The following is a 22,585-nucleotide window of genomic DNA, read 5'->3' as shown; positions in this document are numbered from 1 at the left end:
GCTGAAACCAAGGACCTTGGAAAACAATGGACTTGGAAGTTCCTCCCAGGAAGCACAACTGAACCTTAGTTAGAAACATCCCCCACCTACAGCATAAAAGACCCTCACAACACATTCCCAGGGTGATTTTAAAATTGCCATTGACTCCCAAGTGTCCCATTCTTTCCCAGTCTGAAAAATATTGTTTATCTTTTTGGTATTCCAACAATGTATACTGGTGTGTGAAAAACTAGTAACTTGTCATCTTGTTGCATAGGTTTCTAGATAATGGAGAACACACACCTGTACCTGATGTAAAGAATTGTGTTTATCACTCAAAGATCCTTGGCTTTGAGTTTGATGCACTGACTGGAAGTGAGTCTGGGGTTCTGTCTCTCAAGAAAGGTCAAACGTGTTTTGGCTACAGGACAGAAAGTGGTGACCAGCATATTTGGTGGCAACCAAATCAATGAACACTGACCTTTGTGCTCCTGAGCTGAAATATAACACCAAGACAGAGTTTGGGGATAAAGAGGAATGATGGTTTTATTACTTTGCCAGGCAAAGTAAGCTGTAGCAGGATAATGCCTTCAAAACTGCAGACCTGCCTGGGGTAAAAGGTTGAGGGGCTTTACAGGAAAATACAGGATCTGGGTGGTTTTGATAGGAATCTGGTACGTGCTGCCAACCATGTTCGCCATGTCTTCAAGGTGGTCTCAAGATGGTCAAGCACTGGCGCCAACCATCTGAGTCTCGTTACTAAGTATATACTGAGGTCAGCGAGATGTCAATATCAATACTGAGTTCCTGGAACAAAGGATTCTACAGAAAAACAAGTGAAGGGGAGGGGGAGGCTTCAAGAATGAGGAAGAGAAAAACCTGTTCACTTTAAAGTCAAATGTTGCTGAAATACTAGTGTGTCCATCTTAATTTCCACCCATCTTTGCATTTCTATAGCTGTTTCAGCCAGAAGGGCAGATATTAATGTTTTTTGTTGACAATTTGTATCTCTCTTCTTTCTAGTAAAATGACAGGATTGTACTGCCAGGCCCTCTTGGAAATGGATAAGGCCACATGACCACTTCCAGCCAATGAGTTGGGAACAACAGGTGTCACTTCCAGACCAAGCATGGAATTGTTGATGCGAGACCCCCCTTCATTCCCCCCAGAATTCTCTTACCCATTTTCTTAGCAACCAGCAATGCTTGAGGTGGTAGCTGATCCATCAGTCCCTGAGTGACTGTGACAAGCAGAACCACTCTGCTGATCCACAGTTGACATGTTCATTTCTCACTCAGGCATACTGCTTATTTTAAGCTACAAAAGTATGGGGAATGTTTCGTACTACGACATAATATAATCTGTCTTAACTGATAAAAGAACCAAGGGGGAGAGTGGAGGGCAAGGTAACGGGAGCAGTTTCCTTCTTGGTACACTATCACCAAGCAATATAAAATTATGGGCTTCTAGTTTTAGGGCCAAGACATTAAAGGTAATTAAATTTGTTCCTTCTGTTACTTGCAGGAACTGAAGCTGATAAGAACTTAATGTCTAGAATGTACAATAAAGAGACAGGAACTCCATGGAAAAAAAAGTTGTGCAAAGTAGATATCCATAGGCTATTTACATAAGAGAAAACCCAAAAGGCTAGCAAGTATATAACAAGATGCTTAACTCATTAGTAATCAAACAAATGTAGATGAAGAAAAGATATCACTTTATTTATACCTATTAGCCTGGAAATAGAAAGCTAGATGGTTGTAAAGTGTTGGAAAGAATGTGGGAATTCCCACTTGATGGGAAAGTACCAGAGGACAATTGGTCAAAACATGGTCAAATTTAGAATCTTTAATACTAGTTCTGTATGTAACAGATAAGAAATAGAATAAAATAGAATGAGATAAACTTTATGTGAGTTAATATATGTATGCAGAAAAGTGCACATTTTATAAGAATATACACAAAAGTATAAACATTATATTGATTAGAATGTTGGCCAGTGACAGCAGAGGGCAATGGGAGTAAAGAATAAGGATAAGTAGAAATAATAAGAGCCTTAATGATAATGAGCTGCAAACTGATTAACAGGACCATCTGCACTAGAGAGCTCCCCCAAAATTAGTAACTGAGTTACTTTTCTTATCCCAACTGAAAGTGGGTTAATACAAAGGAGCAAATAATTTTTTCAGTATCTGTCCTATGGCCAATGATTTTAAGCCATAGAAAGATACCCCAAGAAACCCAAGATCCCTTGAGCACAAGTGAATGCCAATGACCACAGTGGAAGCATTCCATAACCTTTAAGCAGTAGTATGCAGATAAATGTTTAACAGTTAGTTCTGGAAAGGAAGGGGAGGGGCTAGATTTGTAGGGTTTGCTGATTTCTGTGATGTAAATATTCCCATCAGAGCTAATTTCAAACTATCAATGATTTAACAAACAGATGGCAAAACTCCTGAAAATGTAACAATTGGCCCCCATGAGCTGGTAAGAGCATGTTCCGGCACACTGCCTGTAAGATTCCAGAACTGAAGCACAAGCCCCACTGATTTAAATGTAGATCTTGCCAAAGATAGCACAGGAAATAAACACTTAAAGGTTTTCTGTCCATAACCTCTCAGAAAGCAACTCATTTTACCTACAATGAATCTTTAATTTGAGCTCAGTAGAACTTCCCTCTTTGAATTTGCTATGTTTAATTGCAGAAAAACCTAAATTGCAGAAAAACCTAAAGACTTGGGAGATGTATTTTGTACACATCCTACCTATAAGGTATATTCTTACCACTTGGACGGAAGACCTTAGATCAGGTTAGGAGATTCAGTGTTACCTACTATTATACAAACATACTAATCTCTCACCTAAAGAGTCTGCTTGCCTACTCAACAGCATTAATATTCCAATCTGCTCCAATTCCAACATCCAATTTTCTTCTTGTTTCTCTTTTTGGCAGATTCTGTTTTTCAACAGAGATAGGAAAAGTTACATTATTGCTCAGAACCCAAGTTTCCTCTGCTGTTAAGCAAGGATTAAGTGAGAACAGTGTAGCCGCCTTAAAGAGCTGTTATGAAGATTAGATATGGGAGTATCAATAGAGTTTCTGGCACATGGTACCTGCTTGCACATTAGTTTCCTTTTCTTCTTGGTTACCTCATCCTAACCCAGTTTTGCAGACTGAAAGACAACAACAAAACAAGAGCAAAATTCACTTCTGACCTAAGTTTCTTCTTGCTAATAGCCAGTTTATTCCTCAAGGGCATTTTTGACATCCATCTTAGCAAAATCTGACATTTATCATTTAACTTCAGCTCCCAAACTCATTTCATCAAACACATGGTGGCCTTTCCAGCCATCAGGAAATCATTCCAGAATCTATTTCTCCAGGCTTCACTCTACAGGCTCAAATGATTGAAACCTATAATATTCCTCATGAAAGAGTAGGAACCTTTGATTTAGTTAGGTTCTCAACCAGGCAAGTACTGTAGCAGAGGGTGCATCTTGGAAACATGGGAACATGTATGGTTGTGTGATGACTGGGGACAGAGACATGGGGGCTCAGGCATTTAGTGGTTGGAGCCAAGGATATAAGATATTATAAAACACACAAGACAATCCCACACAAGATGTTATCTTCCTAAACAATTTTTTAATATCCCAGGTGCTAAACCCACTGCAAGTATAAACTAATGGTACTTTATTAATGAGATACTGACAAGATTTTATGTACATTTGTAACACAAGTCAACAGAATTTAAAAGAAGGATGTTATAAAGAGAAAAGCTTAAATCAGGTAAAGACTATGTTAAAACAATTGAATAAGTTACTTTTTATTTTCTATCTACTAACACTGTATAGCATTTTCAAATGCATATTAGTTAAAAAGGGTTTCATATTATAGAAGTACAGTTCCTGCAAAAATGACAAGGCAGATTGCAAATATATAATAGCTTTAGGACTCCTTCTAAGACACTTAATGCCAAATGTTATTAAAATAGAGGAACTCATGGGGATCTCACATTTCATTATAAAAATGTTTTTAAAATTTCACATTCTTACCATCTTATGTTATTTTTTGTAGTACAAAGATAAAGCATTGAAATTATTTTGGGGTTTTCCTGCTTTCAGCTCTCACCACAGTTCTGTCCCTAATGGTTCATCATACGATTTCTCGATAACCTCTTATTTTAAGGCTTCTTTCCAATCTATTCTGCAATCCTTATTGCTTATTGAAGAATATAGCCTTCCAGGCCTTTTTAGCTGAGATTAAACATATGCCCACACGTAATGGGATTTCAGAATAGGAGATGTGACATTTTGTCACTATCATACCCTATGTCATAATATAGGAAATTAACACCATACTTGTAATACTGAATTCATTTGCAAGAATCATAAATCCTCATTGTTTCTATTTCAACAGTCTGTGGTTTATCTTGGCATGTTATTCCTACTTCAACTGGGGTTGCTCCTTTCCATTATATACAAATAAGCTCTCTTTCTTTTATGCACAAGAATAAACCTAGACTTTATTTTAGTGTCCACCCATGAGACTGTTTCAATATCCCCGTATGTCTTGTATGGAATGACTTCTGATCTTCTCACATGATTCTTCAAGAAGATACTAATACCTGACTGCTTGACTGTCTTTTAATATACTTATAACTATACATTTATATTCTGAAATATCTAACTTACTTTAAAAATTTCTTCTTTATGAACATTATATTTATTTTTAAAAACATGTAATTAGGTTATATTACTGATTAATTTCACTTTGGCATAGAAAAGAAGACATTACAAACATTTGGTGTAAGGGAGCACTGGGTGTGATAGGACTGAGAATCACTGATTCAAGGGAACATTTATAAACACGAGTTCTTCTGGGTCTTGAAATAGACCTCTTAGGAGTGAGGCCAATCCTTATTCTGTGAGGAAGAGGCAAAGTCAGTGGTTATCAGTGTCTTTGAACAGTATCACTGCCTTTTGTTAATTATCCTACATTGAAAAATTACCTGTTTTCTGACCACCACACATCTAGCATAATGACTAAAATTAAAAACAAACAAACAAACAAACAAAAATCACAAAACTAATTGCTGGTGAAAGTACAGAGCATCAGGAACTCTCATTCATTGCAGATGGGAATACAAAAAGGTACAGTCACTTTGGATGACAGTTTGGAAGTTTCTTACACAACTAAACATAATTACCATACAACTGTGTTACCATATATACAATTGTATTACCACACAATCCAGCAAGCATACTCTTTAGCATACTTCTAGATATTTACTCAACTGATTTGAAAATTTACGTCCACACAAGAATCTGTACCTGAATGTTTGTTGCAACTTTCTTCATGATTATAAAAAACTGAAAGCAACCAAGATTTCCCTCAATTAGTGAATAGGTAAATAAACTGTGATATAACTATACAATGAAATATCAGGAATAAAAAAAAAAAGAAACAAGTTTAGCAAACAAGGAAAATACATGGATTAATGTTAAATGTATATTACATACAGAATGATTCCAATTATGTGACATTTTGGAAAAGATATAACTATAGAGACCATAAATACAGAAGAAAAATTATGGAAAATAATGAAGCTGAAAATAAAAGGGAAAAGAAAAGAAAAATGGAAAAGAAAAGGTCAGGGATTATGAAGACAGACTTAGGGAACTCAGTGCTTTATTAAAATATTATAAAATTCATATCATAGGAGTCCCAGAAGATGAAGAGAGAAAAGGGGGCAGAAGGTTCATATGAGCAAATTATAGCTGAAAATTCCCCTAATCTGGGGCAGGACACAGACATTAAAATCCAAGAAGTACCAAGAATTCCCACTGAAGTCAACAAAAGCTGGCCATCGCCAAGACATACCATACTCAAATTCACAAAATACACAGACAAGGAAAGAATCCTGAAAGTGGCAAGGGAAAAAAGTTCTTAACCTGCAACAGAAGACAGATCAGGTTCACAGCAGATCTGTCCACAGAGACTTGGCAGGCCAGAAAGGAGTGGCAAGATATATTCAGTGTGCTGAATGAAAACGATATGCAGCCAAGAATACTCTATCCAGAATACTGTCATTCAAAATAGAAGGAGAGATCAAGAGTTTCCCAGACAAACAAAAGCTAAAGGAGTTTGTGATCACTAAACCAGCCCTAAAGAAATTTCAAGGGGCTCTTTGGGTGGAGAAAAAAAAAAAAAAAAAGACCAAAAGCAAGAAAAACTAGAAAGGACCAGAGAGCACTACCAGAAACACCAAGTCTACAGGTAACACAATGGCAATAAATTCGTATCTTTCAATAATCACTCTGAATGTAAATGGACTAAATGCTCCAATTGAAAGACACAGGGTATCAGAACAGATAAAAAAAAAACATGATCCATTTATATGCTGCCTATAAGAGACTCATTTTAGAACTAAACACACCTGCAGATTGAAAGTGAGGCAATGGAGAACCATCTATCATGCTAATGGATGTCAAAAGAAAGCCGAGTAGCCATATATATATCAGACAAACTAGATTTTAAAACAAAGACTGTACCAAGAGATAAAGAAGGGCATTATATCATAATTATGGAGTATATCCATAAAGATCCAACAGTTGTAAATATTTATGCCCCCAACTTGAAAGAACCCAACTTGAAAGATATATATATATATATCTATATATATAGATATATAGATATATATATATATAGATATATCAAACATAAAGAAACTCATTGATAATAATATAATAATAGTAGGGGACTTTAACACCCCACTTACAACAATAGACAGATCATCTAAGCAGAAAATCTAAAAGGAAACAATGGCTTTGAATAACATACGGGACTGGATGGACTTAACGTATATTCAGAACATTTCATCCTAAAGCAGCAGAATACACATTCTTTTTGAGTTCACATGGAACATTCTCCAGAATAGACCACATACTGGGTCACAAATCAGCCCTCAACAAAATACAAAAAGATCAAGATCATACCATGCAAATTTTCAGATCACAACACTATGAAACTTGAAGTCAACCATGAAAAAAATTTGGAAAGCCCTCAAATACATGGAGATTAAAGAACATCCTACTAAAGAATAAATGGGTTAACCAGGAAGTTAAATAAGAAATAAAAAAAAATACATAGAAGCAAATAAAAATGAAAACAAGACAATCTAAAACTTTTAGGATACAGCAAAGGCAGTCCTAAGATAGAAGTATATTGCAATGTATATTGCAATTCAGGCTTATCTCAAGAAGCAAGGAAGTTCCCAAATACACAGCCTAACCTTACACCTAAAGGAGCTAGAAAAGGAGCAGCAAATAAAGTCTAAAGCTAGCAGAAGAAGGGGAAATAATGAAGATTAGAGGAGAAAGAAATGATATAGAAACAACAAAAACAGTAGAACAGATCAGCCAAATTAAGACCTGGTTCTTTGAAAGAATTAACGAAATTGATAAGCCCCTAGTGAGACTTATCAAAAAGAAAAGAGAAAGGACCCAAATAGATAAAATTGTGAATCAAAAAGGAGAGATCACAACCAACATCACAGCAATACAAATAATTTTAAGAGATTATTATGAAAAATTATATGACAATAAACTGGGCAATCTGCAAGAAATGGACAAATTCCTAGAAGCTCACAAACTACCAAAGCTGAAACAGGAGGAAATATAACATTAGGATAGAACCATAATCAGCAAAGAAATTTAATTTGTAATAAAAAAATCTCCCAACAAACAAGAGTCCTGGGGCTAGATAGCTTCCCAGGGGGAATTCTACAAGATATTTAAAGAAGAGTTATTACTTATTCTTCTCAAACTGTTCCAAAAAATAGAAATAGAATGAAAACTTCCAAACTGATTCCACAAAGCCAACATTATCTTGATTCCAAAACCAGACAAAGGCCCAACTAAAAAGGAGAATTACAGGCCAATATCCCTGATGAACATGGATGCAAAAATTCTCAATAGGATATTAGCAAATCACATTCAACAGTACATTAAAAAAATTGTTTACCATGATCAAGTGGGATTTATTCCTGGGATGTAGGGAGGGCTGGTGCAGTATCTGCAAATCAATGTGATATACCACATTAATAAAAGAAATGATAAGAACAATATGATCCTGACAATAGATGCAGAAAAAGCATTTGATAAAACACAGCATCTGTTCTTGATTAAAAAAACCCTCAACAAAGTAAGGACAGATAGAATATACCTCAACATCATAAAGGCCATATATGAAAGACCCACAGATAATATCATCCTCAGTGGGGAAAAGCTGAGAGCCTTTACCCTACAGTTGGGAACAAGACAAGGATATCCACTCTCACCATTACTATTTAACATAGTACTGGAAGTCTTAGCCTCAGCAATCAGAAAACAAAAAGAAATAAAAGGGATCCTAATTGTCAAGGAAAAAGTCAAACTTTCACTCTTTGAAGACAATATGATACTCTGCAGAAAACAGGAAAAATTCCACCAAAAAATTGCTAGAACTAAGACATGAATTCAACAAAGTTGTAGGATATAAAATCAATGTGCAGAAATCTGTTGCATTTCTATATAGCACTAACAAAACAGCAGAAAAAGAAATCAAAGAATCAATCCCATTTACAATTGTGCCAAAAACAATAAGATAAGATACCCAGGAATAAACATAACTAAAGAAGTAAAAGATCTATACTCTGAAAACTATAGAATGCTTATGAAAGAAATTGAAGGTGATAGAAAGAAATGGAAAAGCATTCCATGCTGATGGACTGGAACAACATTGTTAAAATGTCTATGCTTCCCAAAGCAGTCTACACATTCAATACAATCCCTATCAAAATTCCACCAGCATTTTTTGCAGTTATAACAAACAATTCTACTTTGTATGGTACTACAAAAGACCCTGAATAGCAAAAACAATCCTAAGGAAGAAAAACAAAACTAGAGGCATCATGATTCCAGATTCAAGCTATATTACAAAGCTGTAATCATCAAGACAGTATGGTACTAGCACAAAAACAGACACATAGACAATGGAACAGAATATAAAACCCAGAAATGGACCCAGAACTATATGGTCAACTAATCTTCAACAAAGCAGGAAAGAATATCCAGCAGAAAAAAGACAGTCTCTTCAACGAATGGTGCTGGGAGAACTGGACAGCCACATGCAGAATGAAACTGGACCACTTTCTTACACCATACATAAAAATAAATTCAAAATGGATGAAAGACCTAAATGTGATACAGAAAACCATCAAAATCATGGAGAACATAGGCAACAACCTCTTTGACCTTGGCCACAGCAACTTCTGACTAGATACATCACTGAAGGCAAGGGAAACAAAAGCAAACATGAACTATTGGGATTTCATCAAGATAAACAGTTTCTGCACAGTGAAGGCAACAATTAACAAGACAAGAGGCAGCCTACAGAATGGAAGATATTTGCAAATGACACATCTGATAAAGGGCTAGTACCCAAACTCTATAAAAAAAATTATCAAACTCAAAACACAAAAAATCAAACAACACAGTTAAGAAATGGGCAGAAGGCATGAATAGACATTTTTCCAAAGACATCCAGATGGCTAATAGACACATGAAAAGATGCTCAACATCACTCATCATTAGGGAATTACAAATCAAAACCATGATAAGATATCATCTCACACCTGTCAGAATGGCTAAAATTAACAACACAAGAAACAACAGGTTTGGGGGAGGATGCAGAGAAAGGGAAACTCTCTTGCCTTGTTGGTGGGAATGCAAAGTGGTACAGTCACTCTGGAGAACAATATCAAAGTTCCTCAAGAAACAAAAAATAGAAGTACCCTAGATCCAGCAATTGCACTATTAGGTATTTACCCAAAGGATACAAAAATACAGATTTGAAGGGGTACATGCTTCTCCAATGTTTATAGCAGCATTATCAAAAATAACCAAACTGTGGAGACAGCCCAAATGTCCACCAACTGTTCAATCAATAAAGAAGAAGTGGTATATATATACAATGGAATACTCAGCCATCAAAAAGAATGAAATCTTGCCATTTGTAATGATGTGGATGGAGCTAGAATGTACTATGCTAAGTGAAATAAGTCAATGAGAGAAAGACAAATACCATATGATTTCACTCATATATGGAATTTAAGAAACAAAACAGAAGAACGTATGGAAAGGGTGGGGAAAAAGATAAGACAGGAAAACAAACCACAAGAAACTCTTAATGATAGAGAACAACTGATGGGTTGACGGAGGGAGGTGGGTGGGAGATGTGGGTGATGGGTCCTAAGGAGGGCAATTGTTATGATGAGCATTGAGTGTTATACCTAAGTGATGAATCGCTGAATTCTACTCCTGAAACCAATATTGCACTGTCTGTTAATTAAAATATAAATTAAAAAAAGAAAAAAATGTCATATAGATATAGATGCCTACATGTAAAAAATATTTATAGGTATGTATATGCAAATTTTAGTGCATAGGTTAGTGTAATGCACATTTCCTTGCTCTATAGGCTGAGAGGACCTAAAGTCAAGGACACTCCAGTAGCAAAAAGTATACTTAGTGCCTAGATCTTCGTTTCTGATACCATCCTCCAATGGAACAAGGGCTCCTTGGAGACGTGGTTGATTCTAGGACTGGGCAGAAAGTAACTGAGATGAGCCTGGACTAAAAGATAAAATGTAAAACTATGAAACTTTTAGAACAAAAGTAAGAAAAAAATCTTTTGAAACTAGGGATAGGCAATAAGTTCTGAGATTCAACACTAAAAGTATAATCCATAAAAGGAAAAACTTTATAAAATGGCCCTCATCAAAACTTAAAACTCTGCTTTATAAAAAACACTGTTAAGAGAATAAAAAGATAAGCCACAGACAGAGAAAATATTTATAAGCCACGTATCTGGCAAAGGGCTAGTATTTAGAATCTGTGAAGCACACCCAAAGCTCAACAGTAAAAAAGCAAAGAATTCAATAAGAAGATAGGCAAAAGAATGAAGAAACATTGCATCCAAGAGGATAAAGAGATGGCAAATAAGCCCACGAAAAGATGTCCAACCAACATCATTAGACGTTAGGGAAATGCAGATTAAAACTGCAAAGGCACATCTATTGTAACAAAAAAAATTTTAAATAGAATTAATAATATAAAATAAAATGAATAATGACAACTATAAAAATAATAATGACATCAACACTGATGAGAATGTGGAGAAACTGAATTACACATGCATTGCTGATTGGAATGTCAAATGGGATAGCCAATTCGGAAAAATGGTTTGGTGGTTGCTTTTAAAAATATACTTGTGGGGCTCAGTTGGTTTAGAGTCCAACTCTTGATTCTGGCTCAGGTTATGATCTCCCCATTCGTGAGATTGAGCCCTGTGTCAGGCTCTGCACTTACAGCATGGAGCCTGCTTGGGTTTCCCTCTCCCTCTTTCTCTGCCCCTCCCTTGTTTTCCCCCTCTCTCTCAAAATAAATAAATAAACATTAGAAAAAAATTTTTAATAAAAATATCTGTGTAACTACCATACAACTCAGCAGTTATACCCCTGAGCATTTATCCCAGGGAAATGAAAACTTAACGTTCACACAAAAACCTGTACAATAATGTTCACAGTAACTTTATTTGTAATAGTCAAAAGTTGAAAACAGCCCAGATATCCTTCAATGCGTGAATGATTAAACTGTGGTACATCAATGCTACAGAATACTACTCAACCAAAAGAAAAAAAAAAAAAGTAAAGAAACTTAACTATTGATACATACAACAACCAGGGTGAATCTCCAGAAAATTATGCTGAGTTTAAAAAGCCCATTCCAAAATGTTACATGCTGTTTGATTCTATTTATATAACATTCTTGAAATGACAAATTATATAAACATAGACCAGTTTAGTAGTTGCCAGAGGTTAAATGGGGTGGGGAGAGACACGGATGTGGCTACAAACAGTCAACATGAGGGATTTTTGTGGTGATGTGCCTTGACTGTATCAATGTCAATAACCTGCTGATGATACTGTACCATAGTTATATAAGATGTTACCAATGGAGTGTTCTAGGTATAAGGTACAAAGCATCTTTCTGTATTATTTCTTACAACTGCATAGGAATCCACAATTACCTCAAAATAAAGTTTAATTTAATAACAAGAAATCTAATTGAAAAGCAGGGCAAAGAGAACTTTCATTGCATAGTCATACAATTCTGTTAGGGGCTGCTATATCACACAAGTACCACGGAAGAAGCATGATAATGTTCCCTTTCAGTGGAAAGACTATGAGTTTTGTCTTTAGAGACCTTGGATCAATTATAACTTACCACATATGAGCTGTGTGACCCTGGACAAGCTGAGATTGTGTCCTCACCTATTAAACACCAGATTTTTTTTAAAGGCTCCCATGAGGGGTGATCTAAATTAGATACATAAAACACCATCTATATCACACCCTTGGCACTGTGCCTTCCACAAAGTACTCAAATGCTAGGTATCATGAAGTAGAAAGAACGAAACCAATCATCTAGCAAGAAACTGTTTTCTGTGACCCCTCTATTAACTTTGATAAGTAATTACTAAACATATCTAAAACAAAGTATAAAGGGGATATAGAATCCCAAGTAAGCAAATATCCATTAACAAAAACATGTGTGTAAATTTTAAAAAATGGTCCAATAACTTTTCATTTAAAAAAAATGTTTACTTATTTATTTTTGAGAGAGAGCGTGCACACGTGTGCACGTGGGGGGGAGGTGGGGGGAGTGGCAGAGAAAGAGAGAGAGAGAATCCCAAGCAGGCTCCATGCTGTTAGCACAGAGCTCCACACAGGGCTCAATTTCAGAAACCGTGAGATCATGACCTGAGCTGAAATCAAGAGTCAGACATTTCACTGACTAAGCCCCACTTTTCCCCATTTTTAAAGTAGTATATGATTATAGAGACAGGAAAATTTTAAAAGAAACACAGATAATGCAATCATCATTACAGAATAACTTTGTTAACATGATTAATCTTATTTTTATATGCATTTATTTTTAGAACACTGATATTATGCTGTTTATATATAATTTTCAAACCTACTTTGTGATTGCATGACTATTTTTCCATGTTATTAAATATCTTAAAACATCTTTTCAATGTTGCTTAAATTAGAGCCCATGAATACAGTAGAATATTAACTATACCATTGACATGTTAGTTAATTCCAATTTCTTTCTATTATAGAAACTAATAGAAAAATTCTATTTAATAAAACTTTGTCTAAGTTGACTATTGATATAGGAATGCTTCCTATAGAGGGGGTATTGAGAAAAAGAATATACTCTTTAAAATGATTTGCCTGCCAAATCCTTCAGAAAAGAATGAAGCAGGAATTTTAAGAAGTTGCTTTGCTGGAATAAAGCATTTGCTTTTCTTGAATTAATTTCACTCTGACCATCATAAATTAATGCTTTTTGCAGTAGAAGTAATAGAAACTTTGGGAGAAAGTAAAAACACCCCAGAATCTATTACAACCAAAGAAAAGCGTGTCAAGCACATTGTGAAAAGTATGCCAGATATTAGAAGGTTTATTTCAAAGTAGTCAGAGCAGTCAAATGCCAGACAGTCTATTATTGTGAAAGACGGTTTTGGGCCTGATAGGAGCCTCGAACTAACTCCGGCACCCAAATCATTTGGGAGGTAACAGAGGAAAGAAAAAGGGGAGACTTATATATAAATTCTACAACTCAGATTATAGATTCAGGGAACAGGCGTATAACCAAAACTAATAAAGGACTGCATCAGGAAGTCACTCAAAATTAGATTTGCAAAAGAAGACAGCAGTAAAGACTGGATAGACCCTGCTTCTTAAAGAATATGATTTTTAAAAAAATCATCCAGTGAAAGGAGGAAAAACTGCTTACTTTTAGTTTTATTTCTTCTTCATAAAGGAGAAACATCTCTACTATAAGGTAGAACGCTATTAACAAGAAGTCCAAGATGGATGGAGTGAAGTGATAACTAAGGAAGGAAAATTCACATTGCAAAATGTCACAAAATAGGGTAGTTAATCTGACAAGCAGTATTTTGTGAAAAAGAAAGAAGGTAGTTCTGAATTTTTATACAGAGGCACATGACGCAAGTTAGAAGCAGTAACTTTGCCGGGAAGATGATATAACTACCAGCTGCATTTCAGATTTATCTGTGTAGATTGTAAACACATAGACGTACAGGCTCCATCCAAGCACAGTAAATTAGAATGTCTTGTTGGTTGGGGGATGGGCATCTGCAGATCAGCAGCCTAACTGCTGTTCACTGAGCTAGTTTTTAATAGAGCAGGATCATGAAGTTTACGCATTTAAGAAGACTCCCATAAAATGTTAGCTTTGGTATGGAAAACGATTAATCTTCAGTTAATTACCTTGACTTTATAGCCAGAAACTGTCAATGACAAATAGGTATCACAAAAGACATGCATTACTGATGTGTATTGCATGACTATGTTCTCTTCAGACTTGAATAAGTTAATTTCTCAAACTAGAAGAACTTTCTCTTTAGCTCTGTAGCCTTAACTGACAGATATAAGCGCTCCCCATGACTCTTAGAACTGATCTCTAATTAGGATAGAGTTACCTAACCAGATCTTTCTGGATTCATGGTACTTTTAACTTTTATTTTACGCTTTCAACCCAATATGTTATGCTAAAGCAGAGTTAAACAGCTACCTCTCATCTCCACATACATATTCTCTCTGAGCAGGCCTACCCAAATTAAGACAGAGAAATCATGGAGGAAGGAGCCTACTTTGTTCCATTCTAGTCTGCAAAAACCAAGGGGGAATACAAACAAGGTAACAGTGAAATCCTACTGATCTTCAAGAAAGAGAGTCCCAAGACCAATAATTAGAGTCTGTTCAACGATGAAATGCGTGGATTGGTAGGAAAAGTGTTTTTCTAATTTCAACGTATCTTTGTTTTTTCTTCAAAATTCTATAAATTTCTTAAGTTACCAAGTTATGCAAAGCTATTGTCACAGGCGAAATCAAAATTATAAATAAACTATGTCTACTGCTGCACAAGACTGAAATAAGAATTTTGTATTTACTGATAGGTCAAAGCTAAGTTTCCAATAAGGATTTCATTTGTGATATAGCTTTGTACCAAGTTTCGCTAGTCCCTAAACCAATTTATTTTAAATGGTGGATTGTCTTATCTTCCCAACTCATTTTAGTTTGGAAAAACTGCCTTCACTCTGATACCTCTGAGTTCTCCAAACAATATCACAAATTAGCTAGCTCTTCATGTATAAATCACACAGAGATTAAAAAAACTCAGGGGTAATTTGACACACAGCCATCAAATGTATTTCAGTTTGGTCTCATTCATTTCCCTCTTGCTTCTTCTGATACTTTGTATTTTAACTACCATGTAGATACAGATTAACTGTTTTAATCAATTTTATTATCTAATATTCTTCATTTACTTTTTGGTAATATTTTTAAAGGGAGATATGAGTAGGGAAAAGTTAGAGAATTGTTCTGAATATCCTTCAGGACCAAGTGCTGCCATTGTTCCCAATTCTCTTACAGTTCTCTTACAGGGGCAAACACACTGCATTTGAATAAACCGAGGATGTCCTTAAAAAGTCATTAATTACTTATTAAGGCCACATAATTGCTTTTGGATAGGAAATCAGTTCCCTAATTCCCAGTTTAGAAAAGCCATTTTCAGGAGGCAAGTTCGGATTTTATTATTTTGGAATGTTATGTCAGACCATAGTCAAAATGTTTATCAACCACCTCAGAAATAAAAGAATCCTGAAATAGCTCCCTATAGTTTGTTTGGATAATTCCTGGTTTTTTATCAACCTGGATTTAATTCAGATGAGGGAGCAAGGAAAACTTAACTCTTATAGAACAACTTGAACCATATGAACTTGTGATTTTATTGTCCTACATTGTACACTATTATAATTTGGTTTTGCTCCCAAAGTAGGTTTAAGGAAGGAACAGTTCATCGAATGCCTATTAAGCACCTGTGTGCCAGATGCAGGGGAACAAGACTGAAACAGAAGTAAACAGGCAATTGCATTACAAGGTGAAGAATATTATGATGAGCACAAATCCAGGAAGCTAGAAATGGCAACAAATTAAGCTGCAGGTTTTCTAGTCTTCCTTACGGGAACCTGTTGACTGCTTCTGATGCTTAAAAAAAATGTCCACAAGATTATGTCACTCCTGCCATCAACAGGTGTGTGGCTTTTTCCTCTTCCCGTGGGCAGACTTGTGACTACTTTGACCAGTACAGTACTGCCGAGGCTGGATCATAAAGAGTGTTTTTTGTTCACTAGAACGCTTACACCTGGAGCACTAAGCCACCCTGTAAGAAATCTGACTACCCTGAGGTCATCAGTTGTGAGGAAGCCAAGTCACATAGAGGCCATGTGTAGGCCCTCTAGTGGGCAGTCCTAATCTTCGCACCCTCCCAGCCCAGCTGCCCCGTTATGAGCAAACAAGCCTCTGGAGGAATCCAACTCCCAACCATGGAATCACCCCAACCTTGGAGCCTTCCTAGCTGAGTCCCGAAACATTACAAAGACAATCCATGCTTGATACGCTGTATTTAAGTTCCTGGCTAATAGAATCTACTGTCAAAAGAAAATTCAGAGTCTTACTTGATACAAATATTTTATTGAACAGGAAATGAACTGTTTGCAAAGACTTTAAAACCAAAAGTGGTGTTGTTAGGTAGAAGCTAGATATGAGCAGTGGAAGGAACACCCTGAGGAACTTCTTCCTTGACCTGAAAGATTAGACTCCCAAGTCCTTGAGGGGAGAATGATAGAGTAGGCAGTGGGTCAGACAAGAGCTGGAGGGAAGGACAGAGATAGATTACACATTAGAAGCCTAAGGGCACAATTCTGACCTTGTAGCTTCCAAGACCCTAGGATTAACAGATCAAGAGCCACAGGTGCAGAGCTACGTGCCCTCCTCTTCCACCTCTGCCCCAGGATAACCCATAGACTAATTATAATGCATTTGCATTGCAGTTATGCCCCTCTCCCCCACCCCATAGAGAAAGGCTGCCTGGACAGTTCTGGTACGCACTTTATAGGGTCAAAAACTCCCCCTCCCAACCTGTGGGAGGAGTTCCCTGAATGATTGGAAGCAGCCTCCATTAGAAACCACCCTGTCCATGTTTTAAGACCCACTCAGGTAAAAGGGGAGGATCCCAGTAACCTCAAGGCAGTTGTCAGCTCTGAGCCTGCCTGCTCTCCCACCTTGAGTGTATGGTCCTTAATAAACTGCTTTGTGCTTGCTACCTTCCTTCTAGCTCATCTTTATTCCAAGGGGGATCCTCAGGCAAACCTTTGCCTGTGCAGACTCTCCCAAACTTAACAGTATGAAGCTCGGGTCTCAGAGTTACAGTTCAGTTTACAAAACATGAGTGACAAAGTACATTGTTTTCTGTTATGATTGGTTACTAGAAACTTACATTCTTTTTAGGGTAGGAACACTGTATAACCTTACTTATTTGTAGCTCATTGGCAGGAAGCTGAAGAGAGCTTAAGTTTTGTTTAAGGTCAGAGTTAGCACTTCAAGGAAAATTAGGACAGTTTAAGTTTTGGTTACATGACTATGAGTGTTTGGTCAAGGGGTATATCCAAATTGTGACCTCCATTTGGGTTTTTCTTTAACACTGACTGCAAACATAATAGAATGGTGTCTTGAGCTGCTGTTTCATGTGTGTTGCTATGCATAAACAGTGATCAAAACACTAATTAAGCTGTGGTGGCCATGAGAACAAGCAGAGTTGAGCAGAGGCTCCAAATGCTAGAATCTGAAAACCAGTATCTTGTTTGTGCAAAGGCAGTGCTTCTCAAGGGCTGCTGCTGGGCAATGACCGCACTGGAGGACACAAGAGTTGATGGTTGATCTTGGTTTGAGGGCTTCCTCAGTGGCCTTGCTGAACCTTCCTTAGACAGTAACAGCATGCTTCCACTCACCCTTCCATTTCCTCCTCGCTCAAGGTCAGACTGGATCATGGTCTGAAAGCTCTTCCAGCCTTTTCCATCTCTCTCATCATTTTCTCATACAGGCATTTTCCCTAATAAAATCCTTTGATGTTTAAACCAGTCTTGGTGTCTAATTCTCAGAGGACCCAGACAAAAAGGCAGTAAGCCATGGGTTTGGTAATGGCTCACCTATCACCATGCAAATAGAGGATGCTGTATTCTTTGGAAGTGAAGCACACAGTTTCTGCCAAAAGGTAGTAACTAAGTTGCTAGATTTCAGTTAGTTTTCACCAGTGCATTCCTTTTTTGTTTTTTCCCCCTGAGAAAGAGGGAGGGGAGAAGGGAAGGAGAGACAGAGAGAGAGAGAGAAAGAGAGAATATCTCCAGCAGTCTCCACGCTTAGCACAGTGCCTGACATGGGGCTCAATCCCAAAACCCTGAGATCATGATCTGAGCTGAAATCAAGAGTCAGACTCAACCAATTTAGCCACCCAGGCACTCCTCATCAGTGCATTCCTGATGGTCTTGGTGAATGTTGGGCTCTTCAGAAACATTCAAGTGGAGATAAATGCTGTGATAGGTAGGTATGGTATTGGCATTTGAAAACTATGGAGGGAACAATGCTTACAGAGATAGGGGAGTTGGCTGGTCACTGCTAAATTGTACTAACACCCTTCAGAGGGATAATGGGTGATGAGGGCTATGAACAAGCAGTTAGCACCTAAATATGACAGCCAGAGACTCTGGAAGGTAGGTTCCAAAGATGCCCATCTCCTGCTGGGGGGCTGACCCAGTTGAGCAGCAGGCTGAAGACTTGATTGCTAAAGTATCAGAGCTCCTGAGACATTTTAATTCTCTGGCAGAAAAGGTCTGCCATGGGAAGGTCAGGGCCCTAATGGGGAAAACCTGAGACTCTGAAACAGAATAGGGACATCTGAATGTCTACAGGATGTTGCTTCTGCCTCCTTCCAGACACTCTGGGATTGCAGAGGTAACACACCCCTCCCTGGCACGAACTAGCATTTCTGCAGCATCTCCCAGAAGCAATTCACCCTAACAAGGCAACAGATGATGGCCACTCAGGCTAACCCTGCTACCTTTCATGGTTGCCAAGACAACAATTAGAGTTAAATCTCAGCTTAACACAGCTGGAGATGTGCTGAGCCTTACAAAGGAGGAAAGAGACTATCCCCCTAACGAATTATATGAATGAGCTGGCATATCCTAGTAAGAATCAGGAAATTACTCCTGGAAGTAGATTTTGAAAGTTCTTGATCAATGGGGACAAAGTGTACAACCAAATAAGCCAGAATCCATTGACTTGGGGATACTTTATTAAGACTCAGGATTTAAAAGCCCAGCAAGGACCCAGAGGATAGGTAAACTCACAGCCGGGGTGGCTCCTAGAAGCTTGGGTGACTCTCAGTAGAAATGTCCAAATTGCCCTAGCAGAAGGCAAATGAAGGGATTAAGTAGCTGAAAGAAGTGAGCATGTGGTGTGGATATATAAGGCCAGAAGACCCATCAGAAGATTATGTTTCACAGGAGGGTCCAGATAGCACACCATTCACCAAGGCCATCAGTAATGCACTGGTAAGAGTAGAACCAGTACCATTAAGAAATTCTCTGATGGCTTTCCTCTACAGGCCGGAAATGTTGGTACTAGAAACAGTTGCATAACTGGGCTGGCTAGCATCCCTGGAGATGATGGGGTCTTGAAGTAATAGAGGCCAGATGGCAGCACTTGTCTATCAGGAGCTGGGAGGCTGTAATTACCATAATGACTGGCAAGACCGCGGGGCAGCCAAGGCTGCTTGACCCACAGGGAGTTGTAGAGATGGTTAATAGAGCATAGTGTCTCTAGGGGCAAAACAGATGGACAGCTAACAAGGGTGTTACTTAACATTACAACCAAATAAAGATAAGAACAGAGGAGCGAGATGCCGAGTGGTTGCCCAACAAAGTCATAATTACTTGCTCAGTTCCCAGATCAGAACAAATTTTCATATTTATAACCAATTTGCTAAAGAAGGGGCTAAGTCCCTAGGAGGAAGGACTCTACCACACCATGGTAAGCAGGTACCATGACAATACAATGCCTATATGCGTTATTTGAATTGATACATTTGGCAGTTGGAGTAATCCCCACATTATGTCCCTGGCCTCTGAAATAAGAGCTATCATCATAGCAAGATAGATGAAAACTTCTTTTTTTCTTTTTTTGAAAACTTCTGAAATCATCCTCCCTATAGTAAATTTAAAACATTGTAATATCCCATGAAGGGGTGTGGCAAAGATGAGCACCAGCATTATATATTTGAAGGATGCAGGAAGAGTGGCTCTTATCACATATCCATTTAATTTGATACTCAGGCCCCTTGAAAAGTCAGATGAATCTTGGAGAATAACTGTAGACTATCACAATGCCAACCAAGATCCTAGTTTGTAGCTACTATTCCAGCCAGGGTATAGAAGATAGAGAAAGTCAATATGGCATCAGGTACACAATATGCAGTCATTAATCTAGTGAATGTATGTATTCTATTCAATCCCATCAGGAAAGAGGATCAGAAACAGTTTGTATTCACATGGATGGATATAATATTCCTTCAAAATTTTCCTTCGGGCTATGTTCACTCTCCTGCCCTCGATCATAGTTCAGAGAGATCTAGACCTTCAGGAAACCCCACAGAACATCACACCTATCTATTACATCCATGATTTGATGCCCATTAAACAGGAGTAAGAGATGATTAGGATGTTGAAGACCTTGGTAAGATGCATTCACTCTAGAGAATGAAGGAGCAAAGATTCAGGTGCCAGTCTTTTCAGTGAAGTTTTGAGAACCTAGTGATCAGGGGCATGCTGGGACATGCTCCAAAGTAAAAGACAAATTACTGTATCTTGCATTCGTTACACAAAGAAGCAAGGAAAGCATTTCGAAGGTGTCTTTGGCTTCTGGAGGCAACATATTCCAAACTTGGGAATATTCATTCCATCCATATTACAGGGTGATACTGAAAGAGCAGACCTAGGCCGGCCGACTAGTGACTATGTCCCTGACATGGCCGCAGAAAGAAGTTCCCGCTCAAACCTCAGACCATGCCTCCTCCCCTTGAGTAATTTATGTTTTCTAAGAAAGCAGGCTACCGATTGACGCATTCTTCCGAAGTCTAAGGTGGAGTGTGAGAGGCGTGGAAAGTGTGAGTAGAAGAGGGAGGGCTTCTCTCAGGTAGGGGCCAGAGGCAGGAGCCCTCAACCCTGCCCAGGCTTAGAATGACCTAGGAGCATTTTACCCCTCCCCAAACCAATTAAATCAGAGTCTCTGGGGATGGTGTTTGGTGCTAGGTATTTATATAGCACACAGCAAGGCTGACAGCCAATGGTTAATAGGTGACCAGTGAGAAACGTTCTGTATACACTGAGGCCAAACATGTTAGAGATCCTCAGACACAGTGGCTCTTAAACTTTAGGTGCATCAGAATCTCCTGGAAGACTTGTTCAAACACAGATTGCTGAGCCCCACACGCAGAGTTTCTGATTCAGTGGGTCTTTGACAACCAGGCCCAACATTTGCATTTTTAACAAGTTCCAGGTGACGCTGATAATTGCTGATCTGGGACCACACCTTGCAGCCATTGTTCTATCCTTCCCCAGCCAATCGACTGAGGCCACAACTCTTCCCCAGCCAATTGGCTAGGGCCAGGATCCTTATAAAACCTTTGTGGTTTTGAAACCCGCTCTCTCTCTCTCCGGTATCTCACTGCTGCGTTGGTGCAGGTAGGGGATTGAGCTTGAGCTAGCTCGAATAAAGGCTCTTTGCTTTTGCATCGGACTCTGCTCCCTGGTGGTCTTTGGGGATCACGAATTCTGGGCATAACAATACAACAAAAGGATGCCAGCTTTAAGTGGGGCCTTAGATTGCGTTGTAGTATAAAATGAGTACTTCCACACAACGTTCCTCCCCATTATTCTTCACTTGGGATTAATCTTATACCAAGAGCTGACGGTTGACCCAGTCTTTACCCAGCTCCCTTCCCATTTTCAATCCCAGGCATATAGCCTAATAAAATTCTGTCATGCCTAATCCCATTTATCCTGTGACTCTTGGAAGATTTGGACGAACACAAGTGTTATAGAGAAAAGTCACCTAAAGCATAAGGAATCAGGGCACCTGGGTGGCTCAGTCAGTTAAGCATCAGACTGTTGGTTTCAGCTCAGGTCATGATCTCATGGTTGTAGGATCAAGCCCTGTGTCAGGTTCCATGCTCACAGTGTGGAGCCTGCTTGGGATTCTCTCTTTCTCCCTCTCTCTCTGCCCCTCCCCAACACGTGTATGCACACACTCTCTCTCTCTCAAAATAAACTTTAAGAAAAAGAGTAAGGAACATTACCATTGTTAAGAATCTCTAGAGGAAGCAGGGTGCCTGGGTGGCTCAGTCGGCTGAGCGACCAACTTTGGCTCAGGTCATGATCTCGTAGTCTGAGTTCAAGCCCCGTGTCAGGCTCTGTGCTGACAGCTCAGAGCCTGGAGCCTGCTTTGGATTCTGTGTCTCCCTTTCTCTCTGCCCCTCCCCTGCTCATGTTCTCTCTCCCTCTCTCTTT

The sequence above is a fragment of the Panthera leo genome, chromosome C2, assembly GCF_018350215.1.
Source record: "Panthera leo isolate Ple1 chromosome C2, P.leo_Ple1_pat1.1, whole genome shotgun sequence".
Classification (NCBI taxonomy): domain Eukaryota; kingdom Metazoa; phylum Chordata; class Mammalia; order Carnivora; family Felidae; genus Panthera; species Panthera leo.
The sequence above is the reverse complement of the archived record's forward strand: the minus strand, read 5'-3'. Positions refer to the sequence as shown.